Raw genomic sequence first — 22,314 nt, 5'->3', positions numbered from 1 at the left:
TACCTAGCAAAAAGCCAGAAGTAGAGCTGTGATTCAAGTGGTAGAGTATTATTTTTGAGCAAAAAGCCAAGCTAGAGCACAAGACCCTATGTCCACACCCTTGATCCAGAAAAAGATAAATAAAACACACGCTGAATCATGGGAAATTCTTATTTTACACTGTATAAGGAAAGGCTTCTCTTTGCCCCCAAATGAAAGCTGTCTGTGGACCCCCCCACTCCTGGGCTCTCCAGTGCTTAGATGTCTTTATCTTGACATTGGGGGAGGGGGGAGGCTTTCCTGATGAGCCACCTCTTGGCTCAGATGGAGTTCCCCAAAGAGGGAGATTCTTGGACTGCCCACCTATGGATCCCTGGGCCTACAGTGGGCTGGACAGAGTCGAGCCTGATGTGTGTATTGGCCCCTAGTCCGTGGTCTTTCATAAGAAGCTGGAGCTTCAGTTGGCTAAGACCTGTTGGCAGCTGGCAGGCAGTAGGAAATACAGAGGTTGCGGCACCTCAGGACCAGGAGGTATCTGCAGGACAAGTCAGAAAGCCTCCACCTGAGGCATCTGGGAGGGAACTCCCCAGATACATGCTGAAGACAAGCCCCTACCCCCCAGGGCAGAACATACATCTTCCTTGTCCCCTTCCCAGCCTCATGGTCACAATACAGCCTGTGTAACTGCATCCCCTGCCTGACAGTGGCTCTTTGACTCCAGCTGATGCCTTTCAGGAACAATTCACAGCAGCAACAACACAGCTGCTCTGGAGAAAAGAGTTTTCTAGGGACTCTCCTGACTTAGTGAGGGCTGGATCCTCACTGTACACTGGATCCCCTGGGCCATAGCCCTTCAGCCTCTCAGCCTCAGATGCTCTGAATATTAGCATGGGAGAGGGGAGGCTTTTTTTAATGGACGTGGAAAGATGCCTTTGACACACTTATAAATATAGGATAAAAATAAGAGCCAAGACTATGGGAGGTATATTCCAGTCACATAGGCACATGTGTCTGCCTGTCTAGAAAGGAAGAATTGATCCTGTCACTTAAGTCACTCTGTTCTAAAAAGTCCCCACATGAATTAGCAAACACTGAGCCATTGCTCAGAGGAGACCTCCAGCATGTGGCTCTGTGAGCCTAAGATTTGTCACCTCATCACTATATAACCTTGTTTTCTGTAATGGTTGTCTAAAGATACCTTTGATTGTGGGTGTTTTTGTTCAAACACATCTTGAGTTACTTGCTGATTCATTACTACTGAACCCAGGGTCTTCCTTCAACACATAACTCAAGCCCAATGAAGCTGGTCTAACTTGTGTGTTTTCCGAGCTCAGGAGCACGAGACAGCACTTCAGCAAAATATTTGAGGGCCATTTGAAAACACAAAATCACCAAAGAAGCACAGAAATACAGAACAAGGTACCCAATAGGAAGAACTCTTGTCTACTGTATGGGTGCTACTACCAGAAGGAGAGTGGTCCCTTGTTTGAACTTAATCTGGAAACACACAGCTCGGACAACTCAAAAATTTTTCCCCATGCTGCACATTTGCAAATGATTATAAAGAATGAACTGATTTGGAGTTACAGAGAAGCTTTATCAAGTAGGTAGATTGACAAATAGGAATCTGAATAATAAGGACCCACTGTGTCTTAAAAGATGTTGTCTGGACTGCTGTAACATTAACTGGGTAGATTATAAGCAACTGGAATTGATTAGCCACAGTTCTGAAGGCTAGATTCCAAGACCAGGGCAGACTCAGGGTCTGTTGAGGGTTCCCTGTCTGTTCATAGATGGCAAAAGACTGTTTCTCTAGCAGGCACCAATCCCACTTACAATCATTCTCACCAAGACCTCATCATGTCATGAGGGCCCTATCTCCTCGTGCCATCATCGGATTGAGCATAAAATCTTGAAGAGGGGCTTACACACTTAGATTGTGGAAGGTGATTGTGTTTATGGTGATTTTCTGAAAGCCAGGATTTAAGATGACCTTTTCCTTCTTATAGTGTTTGAACTTGTTTACAATGAAACCCATATAATTGAGAGCAGTTAAAGCAATAGAGCTAATTTAGTTTTGGATAGAAGTCTTGTCATCGATGGCACTCCATTCTCAAAGTAAAACTCAGAATTCAGAATAATAGGGCTGGGGGTAGAGTTGAGCAGTAGAGCATTTTCCTGGCATGTGTGAGATCTGCAGTTCTTTGGTGGCCAACACTGGGGGGGAAACACCTCAGAACAATAAATAGCTATAGACATTTTAATGTACTGCCTACCATATGGAAATATATATATATATATATATAAAACATACAAATATATTTATGTTTCACTAGGTTGCCCAAACTAGCTTCATACCTCTAGGCTCAAGTTATGAGGCTCCTGCCTCATCCCCCAGTGTAGTTGGGAATACAGGTATAAACAGCACTCTGTTCTCTTTACATGTATCAATGCATGTACCTCTTACTGTAAAGCTTCAGGAAATGGGAGGTTCAATTATTATCCCTGTTATCTGGGTAAGAAAAATGAGACCAACAGAGGTCAGATATCTTGCCCTAGAGTCACAGTAAGAAGCAGCATCCAGGTTTAAACCTAGGCAGTCTGGTCCATAATCTAAGCTTTTGACACGCTTTCAGTAACTGTCTAATTAGTCCTTAGCCTGGAACTGGCTCTGGAGCTGGATGCCCAGGAGGGTATGACCAGCCCCTATCTGAGAGACTTCCAGTCTGGCTTGTGGGTAACTCAGGTCCACCAGGCCTCCCAGGCTTATGGAAGGAGAGGTGCTACAGCCCACCCTGGGGCTCAGAGAAGGCTTTGCCAGACAGCTCTCATGGCCTCATGAATTAGGATTGATTTGCTTTCTTACTTCCTTGCATTTCCTCCTCCCAGCTACTCATTCAGACCATCCATGTTTGGCCAGGCACAGTTACCCCCAACCATGCTCAGCTACCACCATAGACTGCCATTCTTTCTTGGGTGGATGGGGGGAGGGCTTTGCTCATCCTCTGAGGCTCCTCCCCAAACACATGCTCTCAGCCTTGAGAATCTAGGGTTCCTTCCCCAACCTCCCCAGCACTCGGATTCCTCTCTCATAATTTTGTACCTCCTCTCTCTGCTCACCTATTCACCTCCTCATGAGCTTGTACCAGAAATCTTTGTAACCCCAGGACCAGCACATTCCTCACCCTTGTGGTCTGTTAGTAAAAGTGTCGTGAATGAATGAACAACAACACATAGGGAAAGGAGACACAGGCAAACTGGACTGTAGCAAAGGCTGTGGAAGCCACCACGACTCCAGGAACTTGGGAGGGATGAGCTGCCTAGCCAGAGCCTCTGTGACCACAGAACAGAGAAGCACAGCTAGTGGGGCTGCAGGACCAACAGTAGTCAGGGTGTTGTTCTTGTGGATTCTGAAGGTTCCCACCCAATGGGGGAGACTAAGAAAGGACCCGTTCAACTCCTCTTGGCTCTTCCAGGAGAGAGGATGGGGTTGGGATTGGCTGGGCCAGGGACATCTTTTCTAAAATAGCTTCATGCATATTCAACTTCTCCCTGAAATAGTCAGGTGGCTATTTTAAGCAGCTTCTACTCAGATGCCCACACATAATGGCATCTACCTTGGGCATGTAAACCAGTGAGAAGTGAAGCAAGGGTAAGGGAGGACAATGCAGCTCTCCGTGGCTCTGCTCCTCTTCCCCCACCCTCCTTCTGAGTGTGTGAGTGTGCTCCCTCTCAGGGACTCACTTACATGAAACTGGAAGTCAGAGTTACTATGACAACTGCTGGCGAGGTTTCCCATCCCCTCTGATGACCTTACCCTCCCCCTCCCAGCAAGCACAGATTCACCAGGGCACAAAGGACTTGCAACAAGCTCCATCTCTATTTCCCAGGTCACTACCTCACAGTGCTAGCAGTTTCCCAGCAGGCTAGGAGTAGAGGCCAGGAGGACAAAGAAATGAGGTGACCTAATATCCCTAATATCAGGGCAAGGGTAGAATGAGAATAAATTGAACAAGGAGCCAATTATTAATAAATATCTTTTGAAACATCAAGATATACTGCTGGGCTGGATGTGATATGAACATCTGTAACCGCAGCTTTGAGGGAGTAGATAGGAGGATGAAGGTTTGAGCTAGCCCTGAGCCAAAGCACAGATCATTAAAAATAATAATAATAATAGCTAAAGCAAAAAAATGGCTAGCGTTGTGGCTCAAATGGCAGATCCTCTGCCTAGTAAATGCAAGGCCCTGTGTTCAAATCCCAGTGCTGAAAATAAATATGTGCCCTATGTTGTCTGATGGGAAATAAAGATAACTAAGATTATTCATGAAATAGCAGCAGATACCTAAAAGTGTATTTAACCTCTCTAACAGCCCATGTAAAAGGGGCTCGAGGTGACTGGTATGTGGTCCCAAGGAGGAGGAAGAATGACCTGAGCAGAGGTGGAGTGGCCTCAGATTCCTGCCCCTGGGTCCTTGGTGCTGTCAGGAGAGCTCACTGTGCACATCCCACCCATCCAGTCCCTCTGTACAGCTGTCGGTGTAATGACGGAGAACAGAACATTGAAGGCTCAGAGGCGAGAGGTGTGACTCTTAAGAGTGACTTGAGAGTTTGTTCCAGCTTCTGGAGAGAGGCATGGAGAATAGCTAAATAAAGTGAATAGGGAGTACTGATTCCAGGCCCCAACAGGAGGGCTGGCATAAGGGAAGAGAGGGGAGGAGGATCAAAGGCAGCCCTGGGCCTCAGCCAAAGACAAGACAAAGCAGATGAACCTGGATGTCTCAAGGACATTAGTTCAGTGGGACCTGGCCACTTGGTACTTCCTATACAACTTCTCTGAAGGCTTCAGGAATCATCAGCAAGAGCACTAGGGCCCAGAGGCCCTTCATCTTTCTGTTCTGCTCTTCTTCTCTCATTCATTCATTCATTCATTCACCCAGCCTACCCAGATCTACAGCTGAGATGATGTGGGCATAACTTACGGTTTCGTTCCTGGATTTCCAAGGATTTGTGAAACTCCTGTAATGCTAAGAAATGAGCGTAAGTTCCTCATTAAATTCCTGCGGAGACAGCTCAAAGGGAATAAATGCATCAAAAAGATGAAAACTCCTGATGGAGATGGGAATTGTTTTAATTTGCTCATTTCAGGGTTTGGTTGAGAGGCAGAGGGAGAGAGAGTCAAGTGAAATTCCCAGCGTATTCTGCACTGAGCTATCGCGACATGACAGAATGGCACCAGAGACTCCGCTAGTATCCCCACCACTGCTGTGCACCTAGAGTGGCACATACTACAGTGAGCCAGGCCACAGGCCCTGTGAGCACTGAGGAAGGAGCATGATCCTTGACCTAAGATGTGGCTTCATTTTCCTGTCCCCAGGAAAATGTGTAAGGTCTGTAACCAGCCAGTACTTGTTAGGAAGAGGGGAGGCTCTCCAGGCTCATATAGATTTAGAAAGCTGGAAGACATCTGAAAAAGGAGAGAGCAGATAAACCAGAGGTAAGAAGGTCTGTGTATTGAAGGAGGCTTTGAAGAAAAAGGGGTGGCTAAAATGTATTGATCAACTGTAAAAGTCAGGCTGAAAAGTCTCCAGTGGTTTCCTGTCTCTAAGTAAAACACAGAAGTCTGCTGGGTGCTGGTAACTCATGCCTATACCTTAGCTACTCAGGAGGTTGAGACCTGAGAATCTCTCTTTGAAGTCAGCCTGGACAGGAAAAGTTCCATGAGACTTAATCTCCAATCCGGTATAAAAAAGGCAGAAATGATGCTGTAGTTCAAGTGATATCACCCTAGCCTTGAGCCAAAAACCTAAGGGACAATGCCCAAATCTTGAGTTCAAACCCTGATACTGGCACAAATAAAATAATGAAACAAAACTCAGAAGTCTCTAAATACCTTCACATCAATAACTTCTCATTCCTCATGTGTTTGTTTCACAAATTACTCTCAGGGACTTTGCACCTGCTGTGTCCTCTGCTGCAGAAACAGATGCACAAAGCTCAACCCCTTACTTCCTCTTTCAGTTGAGAGGCCCCCTCCTACTGCCAGTACTCCTCCTTGTCCTTTTCTTTTCTAATTGCTTTTCTAAATGGTTCTACCCCCATCTACCCAATGCCTAGAGCCGTGCTTGCTCCTAGGACATGTTATATGGCTCTCTGTGGAATGAGCAAGTCAATCCTTATCCTACCACAGTTGGCACATGTGGTCTCTACACACTACAACCTTGGGTTGGTCCTGTCATAACTTTGCAGTCTCTCCAGAGACTCACAGCAGCTAGAAACTCTTTCCAGGACCTGAGGAGTCTCAGAATCTCTGCTTTCAGTCCTCTGTCCCTACCCTCCAATGGCTCTGAGCCTCCACGGGGCCTTGAGAGCCAGATAACAGGCCACATTGCTTATAATTCCTCCATAATTGAAAGCACGCAGCAACGTTGCCCAACGCCTCTCTGTCCAGATGAGATATGCACTGGGAACGATCAGGCATGTAAATGGCCAGAAGCAAATAAAGGAGAAAAGAAGAGAGGTTTACAGGGCTGCGGATGGATGCTTACACTGTTGGCCCATTAAGTACCTTGCACCTCTGCTCCCTTTTCTGGAAAAGATCCATTTAAGTGATCTTTGGATGTAGCCCAAAAATGCCTTGAGATGGCCATGACACGAGGCGACCTCACTCACAGAAGTCAGGACATTTGCTTGTAGTGGAATCTGTCAGCACCACGCCCATGCTCCCTGTTACACACAATTCTAACACCCACACCCCACCTCCCTCCGGCCTCTGAGGCAGGAGGTGGGGAGAGAACCATGCAACAGCCCCTGGGGGTGGTTGGCACCGGTTATGCTACAAAGATGAGTATCACAGAGGATGTAACTTGAGGGAACTTAACAATCCAGCCAAAGAAACACAACAGACAGCCAATATCTCCAAATGTTCCTATGTCTCCCACCCCTCCCCCCTAAAAAAGATCCAAGATAGAAACCAGCATTTTGACAGTGCTGTCATAGGAGGACTGTTCACCTCTCTCCCCAAGGGGCTGAGTGGGACATAGGTGTGAAACATCATGGTGGACTCTCTGGGGACCCTGTGTAGTGGGAGTGGGAGCCACTAACCATCTACCCACAAGCTTAGAGCCATCCTATCCCCCATCACCCCCAGTAACTTCCAATGAAACAGACAAGTTGGCCAAGTTGGCACAGGTCTACCACCCTCCCTCCTCACTCAGCACATGGAAAGCCCCAGAAGACAGAGGCCCACCCAGCATTTCCTGTAGGCCATGGCCATCCTGCATTTCTGGCTTCAGGCTGTAAAGCAAACAGTCCAGGACTGCCTCTGGTCTCAGGACTCATGGTTCCCATGCAAACAGAAAGTTACAATGGTGGGACACTGTCATAGGCATCCTCTCATTGACCTTCCCCAGGAAGGCAGGGGTAAGAGGGTGACTTCCCAATGGATGGGACAACCGAGGCTCTGAGGTGCCAAGCCTTACCCTGGGAAATAGCAGAGCCAGGATGGGAGTCCAGGGAGAGGGGGCCGAGGCCCTGCCTATACAATTCAAAAGGCAGTTGAAGGAAAACACTCAGGTGCTGGAATCATACTGAGCCAGGTCCAAATCCTGCTTCCACCAGCCAGCTCTGGACACACATGAAAGTAGTGATATCAAATAAGATATTGCCATAAGAATTAAATGAGGTGATAAAAAAGAAGTACACTTATCAGGTAAACGATGACAGTCTGTCATGGAGTGAGTTCATACAAGGCAGGCTATTAGCTCACTTAATCTTCCACACACCCTGCAAATAGATTCTGTCACCTCATTTTAAGGAGGAAAGAAACTGAGTCCAGGAGGTAATCAGGGCCCCCATATGAGAAAAAAACAACAACAGTTCAGTTGTAGGGGGTGAATTAAACCTGACATCTCATCCCCTTTCACCTCCTCTCATTTCATTGAGGAACCTGGGCCTGCACAGATCTAGCCACTCACCAAGTCCACGCAGACGACCACTGGCCCTGAGGAGGGAAATGAAGCACAGCAGGGCATCCCTGGAGAGGCCACTGGAGCTGACCCTGGAGGAAATGGCCAGCAGCTGTGGCCTCGGGGAGGAAGGGCTGGGAGGTCACAGGCAGTGGGCAGAGCCACGTGGCCAAGGTGGTTGGTGGCTTTAGATGAACAGTGGTGACCTGGAATCCTGCAGGCTGGGCTTCCCTTTCCCACTTCCTTCCTGCACTGACTGCTGCGCTGAGTCACCTGCAGGAAGTTGGGGTGGTGAGGCAAAGAGTGGGGAGACCTGGCTCCTCCTGCATCTCTGTCCCCACCTCACCTCGTGACCCTGGGCTAGCCACTTCCCCTTGCTGGGGTTCAGTTTCCATGTCTGTCAAGTAAGCAGCCTGCCTAGCCCTCCAGGAAGTCAAACAATGGGACTGGTGGGAGGTGGGGCAGGGGTGGTATTCTCTGAAGACAGGTTAGGACAAAATGCCATTTAACTGGTCACCATTAGGGACATCATAGGCCTCAATCGCCACTTAAACACTCCTGTGCTCCCTTGAAACTTCTGAGATCTTCCACTAACAGTGGTGGGACCAGGAGGGCTGCAGACATGATGATAGAGGCCATGTCTTCCAGTTTAGCCCCATCCCAGCCACCTCCTCTCATCCACATTGCTGAGTTTCTACTGAGTCCTGGGCTGGCAAGAGTCTGACGAGATACTCTAGGCTTCCTAGGACAGGTGCGGCCCTGGGGGAAGGCACATAGCCACCAGGGCCCTCTCCCATGCCGAGCAGTGACCCCGCCCACCTCCTGGCCAGGAAATCACCCTGTCATTCACCCAGGCCCAAAGGAAGCTGACTTTGATAGAAAGTTCCGATATATGTTTAGAAGGCATCTCCCGGGTGAATCCATGTTCTGGAAGTTGCTGAGAATTCTGCACTTGTTGGCATGTGATAGCTTGACATTTGAGGATGACTATGCAGTCCTGTGAGGTCCGAGGAAATCATTCTGGGATGGAGTTGTCTGTGTGACTGAGAGACCTGGATTAAGGCACTATGGGGGTGGGCACACTAAACAGAATGGGCACATGGACTGAAATGGTAAGCTTGTCCTATAAGCCAAGGTCTGGTCGGCTTCCTATGGCTTTAGCCTCTTCTGTTCCTCCCTCCCTCCCTCCCTCCCTTCTTTCCTTCCCCTCTTTCTTTCTGCTAGTACTGGGCTTGAACTCAAGGCCTTTTGCCCTTGCTTGGCTTTTTCACTCAAGGCTGGTAAATCACATCTCACTTCTGGCTTTGTGCCGGTTAGTTAGAGATGAATCTCCCAGAACATTTCTGCCAAGGCTGGCTTTGAACCATGATCCTCAGATCTCAACCTTCTGAGTCACTAGGCTTGCAGATGTAAGCCACTAGCACCTTCCCTAATGTGGCCTTGCCCCCTGATCTCACTTCAGAGAGAGCATCTGACAGCCTCTCCAGCTTGCTCAAGTGTGTCTTCATCTTGCTGAATTATTTCATGTTCCTATGTCATGAATATTTCTCTTTAACTGGTCCATCATGTCCTCTCCTCACTCATCTCCATCTCAGTTCTTCTGATCAATTTTCCTGCAAGACCACATTGGCATGTGGCCTCCTCCAAGATGTCTCCCCAGAGTTCTCCTTTTCCCTTTAGTGTCACCTCAGTACACAATTTGTTATGTCTCTTTGATCTTACCTGAGCACTGTTCATCCACACAGCTCCCCAAGTTTCAGGGCTGCATCCTGGGCTGGGCCCCGGATCTGGAAGGTGGTGGTTAGCCTATCAGTGTCTGCTGGAAGGAAGGGAAAGGTGGTCCTCAGGCAACTGTGATTCTACATCCTTGTCACCCAGACCCTGGGCAACAGTAGAGAGAGACCTGGGGGAGGTGAGCTTTAGTCCCCTTGAGATCTCTGCCACTAAAGTCATATACCTGGGCACCCCTGTCCCTGGCTGGGCTTCACTTTCCATTCTTGAAAAAATAAAGGGGGAGGGGGCTCTTTCTCAGGTCTTCCTAGAGCTGACCTTCAACAGTGTGTCTGGCAAGTCCCCAAGCTGCCTTGCAGAGCGGATCAGCCTGCCCCAGTGCATTTGGTGGGCCCTGTCCTGCTCTACCGGGCCTCCCAGGACCCACTAAAGGCCAGGCCCATTCATGTGCTGGAGGCACAGGGAGAAACAAGACCTGTGTCTGTCTTCTGGAGCTTGCTAACTAGTGAAGAGACAGACACATCCGTAGCAACTCGGTGCCACAGTGCCACAGGAGTCAGGGATGGCTTTGGTCTGACAGGACTTCTGAGGGCAAAGGTCACAATAAGCAATCTCAGAGTATGTGAGCCACTAGGGTGGCTAGACGTGTTTCAGGGTGTTGGGGTATGTCAGTTGTGCAGAAGCCTGTATGTGTGTGTGTGCACCCGTGCACGTGCATGCATGCGTGTGTGTGTGTGAAAGAGAGAGAGAGAGAGAGAGAGAGAGAGAGAGAGAGAGAGAGAGAGAGAGAGAGAGAAAGGAGCCACAGGGGCTGATGGATAAGAGGGCTGGCACCAGCTATATCTCTTGGGAAAGTGCTGTCCAATTAAAGGCCTGGCAGGCCAGGCTCCCTGGATTACATAATAGTCATAATAGCCAGGGAAATGTCATCTGGGAAGGGTCAGAGGAAGGGGGTACATCCAAACAGAGCTGCCGCATTCCCAGAGGTAAACTGGGAGCAGATTTGCAAATGAAGTGGGGCTCATAGATAGTCAGAAAGGACATCTAAGCTGGGGCAGCTGGTCCCCATCAGGAGGAGCGGACATCATTCCCAGAGTTGTAATAATGGGATTCACATAGAGTCCCCCCACAGTCTCTCTCTCAATGGAATGTCTGCCCACCCTGTTAGGATTGCTTCTAGGGAAGGAGATGAGGGGACAGGTCACCGTCATACCATGCTGGCCTAGAAGAAGTATGCTGGGGAACTTGTGTCCAGTGCTCAGGGCCCTCATCTTCTGTGGTACACAAACTACCCCAGGAGTCAGGTGAGCACCTGGGAGCTCTGTGGCTGCTGCCAGAAGAGAGCAAATCTCAGATTTAAGTTCAACCACAAGTTGCCCCAGGTCTCCTGAGAGACATATCCTGAGATCCATTGGTAAAAACACATCCAGGCTGGTTCTTAGTGACTAGGAGATGAGAGGGACATTACAATAAGATACCTCAAGCCTCAGTTTTCCTCATCTGTATAGTGGAAATCATAGTAGTGTGTCTGCCTCAGATTCTTGCTGTGAGGATAAAATAGACATGCAGTGTTCAGCCCAAACTTGGTTTATTTATTATAAATGCTCTGTAATTAGGAGCTGGGATTACTTCCATAAAAGGTAAGCTTCTACAAGACGCTTGGCCCTTTCAATTTATTCTCCACATGCTGTTGAGGTTTTTACATTTCAATTTATTACTGTAAGAAGACTTGAGATCTACCCTCTTCACAAAATGTTAACAGTGCACTTTGCTGACAGTGTGAGAGTACAGAGCAAATATCCAGGGTTCATTCCTCTCTCCTGACTGAAACTTTATATACGTTGATTGGTAACTCTGCATATTTTGGTGAAGATTTTGACTTCTGTCCAGGGAACAAGTGATCAGCTGGTGAATCAGGGACACAGGGCAGTTCCTGTGTGAAAGTGTGGCCTCTTCCACTGTCCCTTCCCCCAGGGACAACAGAGCCAGAGTCTGTCAGCTCTGGGAGAAGCAGGCTGGAATAGGGCCCAGGGTGAGTGGCCAGCCTCCCTCACTAGGTTAAGAACTGGGGACAGCTTCATGCCCTAGTCCTTTCCATTGGCTTAGCACTTGTGATGACAGGGTAGGCCAACACTGGAGGTACCCTTTGGTCACCTTGTCACATGTGGAGAGGGGTGGTTCAGGTCAGACCCCAGCAGCTGAGCAGAATGGCCCATCATTCCCATCATTCCCATGCTGGCTGTGTCACATCCGTGGTTGTCTAGGGCTGCGTGACCATCCAGGAGACAGTGTACACTCTGGATGTGACAGCTGGTGTAAGTCAGAAGGGGCTCAGCAGTCCTGGCCTGTCTCCTCTGGCAGACAGGATCCAGACTTGGTTGCTAAATGAGGACAGAAGATGGTCCATGGGGTACAGCCCCAGGGCCAGTCTCATAGCAGACTGAGACAGAGCTAGGTTCTGGTTAGCACAGCAGGACCTACCACAAGTCAGACACCCAGATAGATGCCCGGCCCTGGGAGGGCACATGAAGGCTGTGGCATGTGGCAGATCAGCAGAGGCCAGCCCAGGGAACCCCAGGGAACCCAGGGGGCATGCGGCTTATAGTGAGTAAATTCATTCTGGCCTCAAAGGGAGCTTAATTTCCCTCAGCTTCCCAGGCCCAGCAGAAGAAACTCAGCAGTGGCTGCACCTTTGCTTCTGGCTGAGCCGGGAGGAATTGAAGAGGAGAGGGAACCCAACCTGCACAAGACCAGCCTAGCCACAGCTGGGTGTGGAGCCTTTCGGCTGGTCAGCTGCCTTCATTCCAAGGCAGATCTTCCGTGCACTTGGGTGGGCTCAGACAGCTGAGAGGATAGAGGGGACAGCCCTTTTCACTGCAGGCAGAGACAAAGAGCCTCTGCATGCAGTTGGGGTGATAGAAACCATCCTTCCCTTGTTCAAAGGTAGCCATGGTGCTGTGGATTCATGTTGGACTTGGGCATCTGATAAAGGTGCCCAAATCCGGTTTCAGCCTCTCTCTGATCTGTGACCTTTGGCCTCGAAGAGATTCAGCTCCCTCACCCACAAGATAGGGTCTCAGAAGGCTGCCTGTGTAATAGCAGTGCTAGGACAGACCAGAACTGGTGTCAAAAGGAGTCGGGGAAGCTGGGTATCCATGGCTAACGCCTGTCATCCTAGCTACTCAGAAGGCTGAGATCTGAGAATCATAGCTCAAAGCCAGCCCGAGCAGGAAAGTCTGAGATTCTTATCACCAATTAGTTACTAAAAAGCTAGCAATGAAGCTGTAGCTCAAACCCAGGCCCTGAGTTTAAGCCCTAGTACTGGCACCAAAACAACAACAACAACAATAATAATAAAGAGTTGGGGGTAGGGGAGGTTATCAAAGAGGTAAAGGGTGGAGAAGAACTTCTATCCAGCCTCAGCCTCCATGGAGGGTCTAATACTACAAATATCCAGCCTTGGTGCGAGCTATTCTAGGCCTGGATTCCAGAGACCTCCCCAGTGTAGCGCCTTGTCTGGAGGTCATGAGTCCGAATCCCTGCACCTGGAAATGTCCCCTCCTGCCCTTGGCTTGCTGTTTCTCTGTCTTGCCAAACTCTGATCCCATGAAGCTCTTTTCCTCTCCAGGGAAATCTCTAGACTCAGATTGCTGGCTTGATTGCGAGTGTTAGGCTGGCTGACATCTCTAGCCACTGTTCTTCCGGACGATGAGATTACGCTGCAGCATTTGGCTAGATAGCTGTCATGGTCTCCGCAGATACCAGGCTGGACCTTCTGGCTCTTGGTAGCCCTGGGAAGTGGTCCCAAAGGGGGGGCAGGGAGACAGTCATCAAGGTCACTGTAACCAGAAGGTAAGGGTATGGTTGGCTCTGAGGATGGGGTGTCTGAGGAGGATGCAGGATGGGTGGGGGATGGGTGGGAGGCAGGATATGCTTAGATTGGATATGCCTGCTTCGGGGTGGAGGGGGGAATTCTGGATCCAGGCAAGAGGCAATGGGAGGACAGAGATGAAGAGCAGCCAGCCGTGGGAAAAGGAAAGGACAAAGTGGCTCCCCGAGGCCCACGGGAGTTCCCTGCACTGTGGTTACAACCTCCCCAAGAAGATGGGAATGGGCTGCGAGGCCAGTACCAGAGCTGGCCCAGGCTGGCAAAGGAAGGCAGGGCTGAGCTGGGAGAAGAGGCTCCTGTGGGTCCCATGGCCAGCTGCCTAATGCACAGTCCCCATCAGGCTCCCGGTGGAAGGCTGGCCAGCTCAGCCTCTCTGGAGCAAAGCATGTAGGTCCCCGAGGCCCAGGAGTGCAGCAGATGCAGCTGCCTGCCAGGAACAGGCTGTGGGGATTGCTGAGGGTAAACAACGAGGAGAGTCGCCTTGCATGCCATCCTCCATGGAGATCTCCCCACGACAGCCACATTGCCACACAATGGAACCATAATATTTATTCAGAGAAGCAGTCTTCTGAATTGCTCTTTGGAAGACCAAAACAAAAACAAAAACAAATCACCACTATCCAGTCTCTTAGACAACCCAGCATAGAGTGGCGCACCCTGCCCTGCTTGGTCCCAGTATAGCCACCAGCTCACTTAAGGAAGGCTTGGGTTCAAGTTTAGCCTTTCAGAAAGCATTGTCCAGGGCAGGCTGGAAGCCAGTGAGGCCTGTCTGCCATATCAGGAAATGCCAGTCCTGGGGTCCCCAGAACTGGCCAGCCTGGCAGAAAGGTGGACCATCAGCTAACCTTGAGTCGCTAGGGCCTTGACAACCACAAGCTGTTCACTGGATGTTGAACTCCAGCTAAGTTCATCCACGTCTCTCTTCTTTTATCCATGTCCACTACTACTTCTTAGGAGCAAGACAGAGAACTTTCTTATGGGGATTTCTAGACTGGACTGCTCAGCCAACATTTCCTGTGTTACATCCCACATGTCAGTCCTTGAGGCAGGTGTTGCCACCCCATTTTTTACACACGTGAAGACACTTCCAGAAAAGAAATGGACTCAGTGTCACTCTGAGTGTGACAGTGTGGCATAGCCAAGATTAGGGGTCAATTCCTTAAGGTCCTATTCTAGTGTCCCTTGTCTTCCTTTACACCCTCTTGTCTGTTGCCACATAGGCTTATCACACAGATTGTACAGGAAGATACATACAAGGAGCATTAGTATGCTTCTTTCCAGGCAAGCTCATTTTCACTACCACTGGCATCCCAAGGATGAAGGAGAAAGATCGTTGGAAGTGGGAGAAAAGAGATTGTCTCATTTTACTGACACGGATAGGTAGGTGGAATTCAGGCATAGCTAGATCCTGGAACTGATAAGATATTATCAGGCCTTCAATTCCTATTTTCTCTATACTTCTAACTCCTACTCCTTTTTTTTTTCCTTGACCTCTGTCTCATTTGCTGTCTGTGGGCTTCATTCTCTACAAAGCATGACACAATGACTACAGGGGTGGAGATAGGCTGTGGAGCCCTGCTGCTAGCTACTGACCTTTATCCTCCTCTTAGCCTGTGACTCCAGATAGAAGAGCTGCCTATCTTCCCTTCTGTTCAAGTGAAGGATCCCATGGAAGTAATGTTATTGGCCCAGCCTGGATCACATGGACACTCCTGGCTATCATGCATAGTCTGCTTACTGCTAAGGCAGGAACATGGGGTTCTGTGCCCAGAGACCCCAGTAGAGTTGAGGAGCTCTTGCCAGAAAAAGGAAAGAGAGGATGCTGGGTACAAGATAATCAGTGACGCCCATTAGCTTGGGCTTGGACAAAAGAGTCATGATATAAAAATATATTACCCTGGTGGCATATAATCCTAGCTACTAAGGAGGCTGATATCTGAGGATCCTGGTTCAAAGCCAGCCCAGACAGAAAAGCCCATGGAAAAAAAAAAAAAAGAAAAGAAAAGCCCATGAGACTCTGATCTCAGTTAAGCACTAAAAATCCAGAAGAGGAGCTATGGCTCAGTAGTATAGCACTAGCCTCGAGCAAGAAAGCTCAGGGACAGTGCCAGGCCCTGAGTTCAAGCACAGAACACATACACACGTGTGTGTATGCATGCATGTAAATGTGCACATATGTGATATATATGCATATATGTATATTATATGTGTACATATTATTTATGCACATAATATGTGTACATATACACATAATGTATACATGTATAACATGTATATATGTACCCATGTGTTATATGTATATAATATATACACATATTTGTGTATGTAGCATATATATGTATGTGCACATATATGTGTGTATGCATATATGTATGTATAGTGTATGTATATGTTATATAGGTATATATGTGTATAGTGTGTGTGTGAGAGAGAGACCCTATATTGTCTCATCCCTTCAATGTAACAGGTTAGGAAACAGACTCAGAAGTGTGGTATGACTTTGTCATGTCCTCATAATAAATCCCCTAGGCCCCTGTGTGAAGAGTCACTGCCTCCTGTCCTCCTCCTTCCAGCTCAGGACTGCTACCCCCAGCATCTCCAGCCTCACCCCTGGGCCCCTCAGCGAGCACGGAGAAAAACCTGGGATGGGGTTGTCTCCAAGCCCCAAGGCACAGCGTCACATCAGCTTCCAGTCATAAGCATGGAGTCACAGACACTGACAGAATCCCAGGCCTTGCTGGTGGTCTCACTCACCATCCCTGCACACTTTGGCCTCCCCTGGGCTAGTCCTGAGGGTTACACTTGAGCCCATCCACACGAGGCACAGGAGGTTGAGGGGACAATGACACCCTCTCCCTGGCTTTCTGGGGTCAGCAGGCTCTGAAGCACACACAACTCCTTAGGAGTGACATTGCTGCAGAATTTGGTCTTTGATTCTGGAGTTTGACATTGAGGAAAAAGAAGCCTACTTTGGCTAGGAACCCCTGGCAGCTCTGAGGGTGCAGTGGTAAGCACCACATACATGACCTCCTAATTGTGGAGCTGATCACAACCAGGACATTACATGCTGAAAAAGAAGCTACAAATGTCAAAGGAAACGCAGTGCTGGGAAAGGTACAACAACGGGGATCTCGGGGGTGGGGGGTGGGAGAAGGCTTCTGTGAGGAGGTGACATGCCAGGGGAAATGGAAGCTTGGTAAAGAGTGAACTGGACTAGGAAGGGATGTAGAGGCAGGTCATTCCAGGGGAAGGACATAACACATGCAAAAGGCCTGGGACAAAGACAGTATATGTCAGGTGGAATGAGAGACAGATGAAGCAGGAGGGGTGGCATGGCCACTGAAGCAGGTAGTAGAAGACCTTAGGAAAGAACTTGGCTTTGTGTCAGTAACAAGGAAGCTATCCAGAGGCTTGAAGCAGGACAGTCCTGGGGCCTACGGGGGCATGGAGTAAATCTGGGAGGAGAGGACTTTTGGGGGACAAGGACCCCTAGGGAAAGATGAGTTCTATCAATGAAAAACCATCAGAAATCCCCAGAGGGGCTTTCTAGCTACTTGCACCAACATCTACGAGCTTGAAAATGGGGTACAGAGGGTGGGGCCAAAGGAGAGGTATCCTTGTGCAGTGTACCTGCCCCTCACTGCTTCTGCCGGCTACATGCATTGAATCCTTGGAACAGACTATGTGACCCATAGGGTTTCCCCGCATACTGGACGGGGCAAAGGTGCTCTCATGGCTGACCCAAATAGGAGGGTTCTGTCCCCATGGCCTGTGGCCAGATGAGCCCGAGATGAAAACAGACATAGAAAAAAAAAACAAAACACATTATGAGGCCTTTGGGAATCAGATTGCCTGTAAACCCCATGGCCTGCAATAAACCATGGAGAAGCCTGATGTGTGGGCCAGGGTGTGGACACCGGAACTGGAGTCTCTCATCATTTCCGCTCTCATTCTTTCCCCCCTGCCCCTGGTTCCTTTGAAATTCCTTATCCCCAGGATAACCAGCAAGTGGTGAGGGGAGTCAAGAGGTGGCCCAAAAGTAATGGCTCCTTGATGTTTCCTATGTATTCTTTGGTTTGTTTCATGAGCATCTACCAAGTATTAAGTTTGCTGGGGCCTGATGTCTTGGTGCTGGGCCAGACTTGCATCTATGTGGTAATGAATGCTACTGACCACCTGCTCTGTCTCCATCCTGGCTTCCTCTGGGAAGTCTTGGCCCTACACACAGTGGGGCTTGGGGACAGAGAGTGGCCCAGCTGTTGGAGGGGCCAGGTGGGACATTTGGTCACTGTACATGCGTTTCCTGCTGTGTGCAAGGAAAGTAGCTCAATCATCTGGGCAGGCTGGTCCCCGAGTCTGGCATGCTATGGTTTTTGCTCCTTACTCTCAATCTTCTCACTTCTAGGAAGAGGCATTTTGGCTGCCTTGCTCAGCCAAACTAAGCTTTGTGTCTCCTCTCGCCTCCAGCTCAATGCCATGTGCAGCCTAGACTTAGAACCAAACCTGATTTATTCATGTGTACAGTATCCTCAAAAGCACTCAGCCAGGCAGGCACTGGTGGCTCACACTTGTAATCCTAGCGACTCAGGAGGCTGAGATCTGAGGACTGAAATTCAAAGCCAGCCTGTCCAGGAAAGTCTGGAGACTCTTATCTATCCCCAGTTAACCCATCAAAAAGCCTGAACTGGGGCTGTGGCTTAAATGATTAAAGCACTAACCTCAAGTGAAAAAGCTCAGGGACAGCACCCGGGCCCTGAGTTCAAGCACCAGTGCTAGCACAAAATCAAATGACTAGAGGGACAGCATGGACCCAGCTGACGGTTCTGGTTTGCTTCACATAGGGAGGTTTGATGGGGAGACTGGCAGCATCAAGGCAAGGACCAGTAATCTAGGCTAGGATCTGTCAGCTCACTGGCTACTAGTGAGCAGAGCCTAGCTTCCCTCCCAAAGGCAGAGAGTGGAGGAGGCTTTCACAATGCTGGGTCTCATCCCTGGGTCCTGGGAGGAGTGAGGGAGGAGGGCGCTACAAGGAGTGCAGGAAATAATGGTCTCAGGAAGCACTAACCCAAGCTGCTGAGTATCTTCCCTGCCACAGAAGCTTGACTTCTGTCCCCGGGCACCTGAGCTCACCCATCTCTGGGAGATCCCAGCTGTTGAGTTCCAACTGTCCTGTGGTTAGAGCACTGAGCCTGCCATTCTGGGAAGTCCCTTTATCAGGCCCGAAGGGGGGAGGGGCAGGGGATGAGCCAAGCCTGATCAGGTGGGGAGAAGACAACACCCAAAAGCAGGCAAGAAAAAATCAGCTTGGGAGCAACTGGATGAGTGTTGATTCATATTTTTCAAATAACTATGTCCACAAAACTAAAAATGTGGTCTGGCCTTACAGTGTGTGTGTGTGTGTGTGTGTGTGTGTGTGTGTGTGTGTGTGTGTTTTCTCAGTACATTTCCTTCTAATTTTTTCAAGCCATACGTAACGTCAGAGACATTTAATCCATATGGTTCTGATTCCTTAACACTTAAACCATCCAAATGTTGTTTTGTGGGATATATTTGCAAATCTCTTTACATAAGATTTTAACTCATTCTGTCACAAGGGGTCGGAGGCAGGATCCTGGAAAGGGGGAGGGGAAGGGAAGGCAGGTGCTCCTTTTACTCACTTTCCACTGAATGGCCAGATGGGTACTCTGGGCCCCAACTGCTCAGGCCCCTTTGGGGCTAGGGGGAGCCAGGTGGGAGGAGGAAGATGGACAGATGGGGCTCTGATGCCGACCCACCATTTCCCTGCAGTGTGGCCACCCTTAGCCCCTTTGCTTGCCTATCAACAGATATGAATTAAACAAGGTGATAAACAGGCAGCCTGAGCCCAGGGCTTGATCCAGCCAGTGTAGCTCCCCCATGCTGTGGGGCAGGATGGAAGGAGGTAGAGACCTGGGGGCCACAGACACATTCCTGAGGAGTTTTGAGATGGCAGTGCTGGTGTAGAGGAGAAGCTGGGTTCAGAGCAGCAGCAGGAGGCATTTCCTGGGCACTGACCCCTGAAGTGGGCACCAAGACACAGTCAGGAGATGTGTGGCCAGAGCTAAGGTGGGGATGTGGGAGAGCAGGGCGTAGCCTCTGTATATCCTACACTTGGGACCTGCCCCATGTGTACTACAGATGTGGGAGAGGGCCCTAAACAACCTCAAAGACTATGAAGGAAAAAGACAAGGAAGGTGCACTCCCAGATGAGAAGAATGTAAGTTAGTCAACCATTGGTGAAAGCTGTCACCCTCAGTGCCCTCACCCCACCTGCAGACATGAATCCTGTCCTTACCCTGGAATGTGGCTCATCCCATTAGATCCAACCCCTAACCCCCTCCCACCAGTTTCCCTACTTTCTCTTCCCCCTCTGCTGGAGCCATTTGGAAACAGTCAACCTGGTTGTATGCTTCTTCATCAAGGATGTGTCTTGATGACTTTTCTGGATTTGTCTGCTGATAAAATCCAATACACAGGGCTCTTCCTTGAAGACTTCCTGTAAAGATTTTATCTTCCTTGTCTGGGTTTGTCTGGGATCAAGGCTTCAGAACCTACCTGTGTTGGGATCTAGGGGGAATAGGGATGGACAGCAGTTGCCACTGTTGAGAAGGTTCCTTGTTCTGCTTGAGGCAGATCCTCATGGTCACTGACCTTTTAAGGTCAAGTGGAAATCAAAGATGGTGCTCATAGGATTCTGGTCATTGGGCATGAGATGACAGATAAGGAAGAGACAGGATGTCTGGGTAGGGTGCAGCTCCTGGGGGCTTCCCCATGCTGGGGGAGATGGGGTCTGTTGGCTAGCTCTAATCTGAACACCATCCATGTTTGTATCCTAGAACTAGATTCATTTTTCTGGCAGTTCCAGAAGGAGTGAATCCCAGACAGAGCAGCCTCTCTGGGACGGAAGAGCAGATGCTCAGTCTAAAATTAGGCTGCTGACTACAACTTCATGGAGGCTTCGGGAGTGGATCTGCTTCTTCCAGCTGTCATTGTATGGTGGAGAAGTGTTCTTAGTCCTTGCTCCTTGTTGAGGCTGAGAAGGATAACATCCAGCATCTTGCAGTGTCCCTCTGCTGTTCTCTCTCCTGCTCTTGACCTGTGAACTCCTCACAAAACCCCCAGAGAAGCATGGAAGGCTCTGGGTGGGGAGCCCCCAGTTCCACCTCTCTGATACTGGCATTGAATGCATCTCCCTAGGAGCTTAAATAAGCTATCCAATGTCATCCTGTGAGAGAGGAGCCAGACAGGCCTGGAGCCCAAATCCAAACACAGAAAACACAGGAATGGTGCAGGTAGGAGCTCACGTCTGAAGCTGAGGAATGGTACTCAGGGAAAAATACTCTCTACCTCTAATTTGCGTCTTTTACTCCCACTCTTTTGGGGAACCTGATAGTTCTCACTGTGTGCTCACAATAAGCCCTGTTTTCCAAGCTCTTACTCAGTCCTTTCTCATAGACACCCAACCAGATGCTTGCTGGGATCCTTGTCCAGGGGTAGGTGGCAGGGTATCAGTGGGAAGACCTTGGGAAGACAGCCTGAGAAGGCTTGCTTTCAGGCTTGGAAACTTGTGGCTGACTTTGGTAGTTGTTCTTATTTATGGATTTATGGTGGAATTACTTCAGATACCTCATCTGGAAAACTTCTAAAGCTGAACTTCTCATAGTAGCACAAGGCAGGGTAATATGTCTGACCCTCTGCCACCTCAGGGCCGTGGCACCTGCAGTTCCCTTTGCTCATGAAGGCCCTCCTCATCCCACAGGACTTGGAGTCTTTGCTCTCAGGCCTCCTGCTCTAACTACCCTGTGTGAGTGTGTGATCGCCTCCCACCCGTGTCCTCCTCATCCCTTCACGCTCTCCTATCTCCCTTCCATGGATTTCCAAAGCGCCTGCTGCTAAGTTATATAATGCACATGTTTATTCTGGTCCTGGCTTGTTGACTGTCTCTTTCCTCTGGAACATAAGTGCCACAGGGGCTGGACTTTTGTCCATTTTGTTTACTGATGCGCTCCAGATCCTTAGAACAGAGCTTGGCGCATAGCTCCTGAGTACATGTTCCTGAATGAATTCAGAGGAGAGTCACCTGGGTTCAAGGAAGCCTTTACTAAACCCATGTTATGGCCCCTCCAGAGGAATTCCATGCCCTAGAGATGCCTGCCAAGAACTGCCTCTGCTAACTATAGCGGAGAGTCCCTGCGCTGCCTCTCCCAAACCTCAGGGATGAGTGTGATGGTGGCCCATCTATGAAGAACTACCTCAGTAATGAAGTCTGCATGTGCTCAATAGCATCACTGAGCACCTGCTGGGTGCTAGCTTCCATATTCAGTACTAGGGGCCCACAGGGGTGCTCACAGTTCTGTGCTCCTCTTCAAAGAGACACTTCCAAGAGACTGAGTGAGCCCCACCCACTTCCAAAGAGCTTTGCTTTCCTCCGTTTTCAGAATGCCATAATCAGAATGCCCTCTGAGACATACCTGGGCCGTCTTGCCTGGCCTAGGGCTCATCAAAGTCACACCTAAAATGCACCCTCACCACTCACACCCTCTTCCTAACATGAATCCCTTGTGACCCCTTAACTCACACCACATCCACATGGCTGCATTCCCTTTCCCAGGCCAAGTTGCAGGTTATCAGCCAGAAGACCTGGGGAAGGCAGCCTGAGAGGACTTGTTTTCAGGCTGAATGCTCACAGATGACTAGTATAGAAGCCTTGGTCTCTTGAGCATTGATGGA

General features: G+C 49.3%; 1 protein-coding gene across 2 annotated transcripts in view; it reads left to right on the top strand.

Moving 5' to 3' along the window:
* The window catches only part of Hivep3 (HIVEP zinc finger 3), a 376,984-nt gene that overhangs the window by 252,491 nt on the left and 102,179 nt on the right, over positions 1-22,314 (top strand). The window lies entirely within an intron of this gene.

Source organism: Perognathus longimembris, chromosome 7 (assembly GCF_023159225.1).
Source record: "Perognathus longimembris pacificus isolate PPM17 chromosome 7, ASM2315922v1, whole genome shotgun sequence".
NCBI lineage: Eukaryota > Metazoa > Chordata > Mammalia > Rodentia > Heteromyidae > Perognathus > Perognathus longimembris.
Note: the sequence above shows the minus strand (reverse complement) of the source record. Positions and strands in the feature narration are given on the sequence as shown.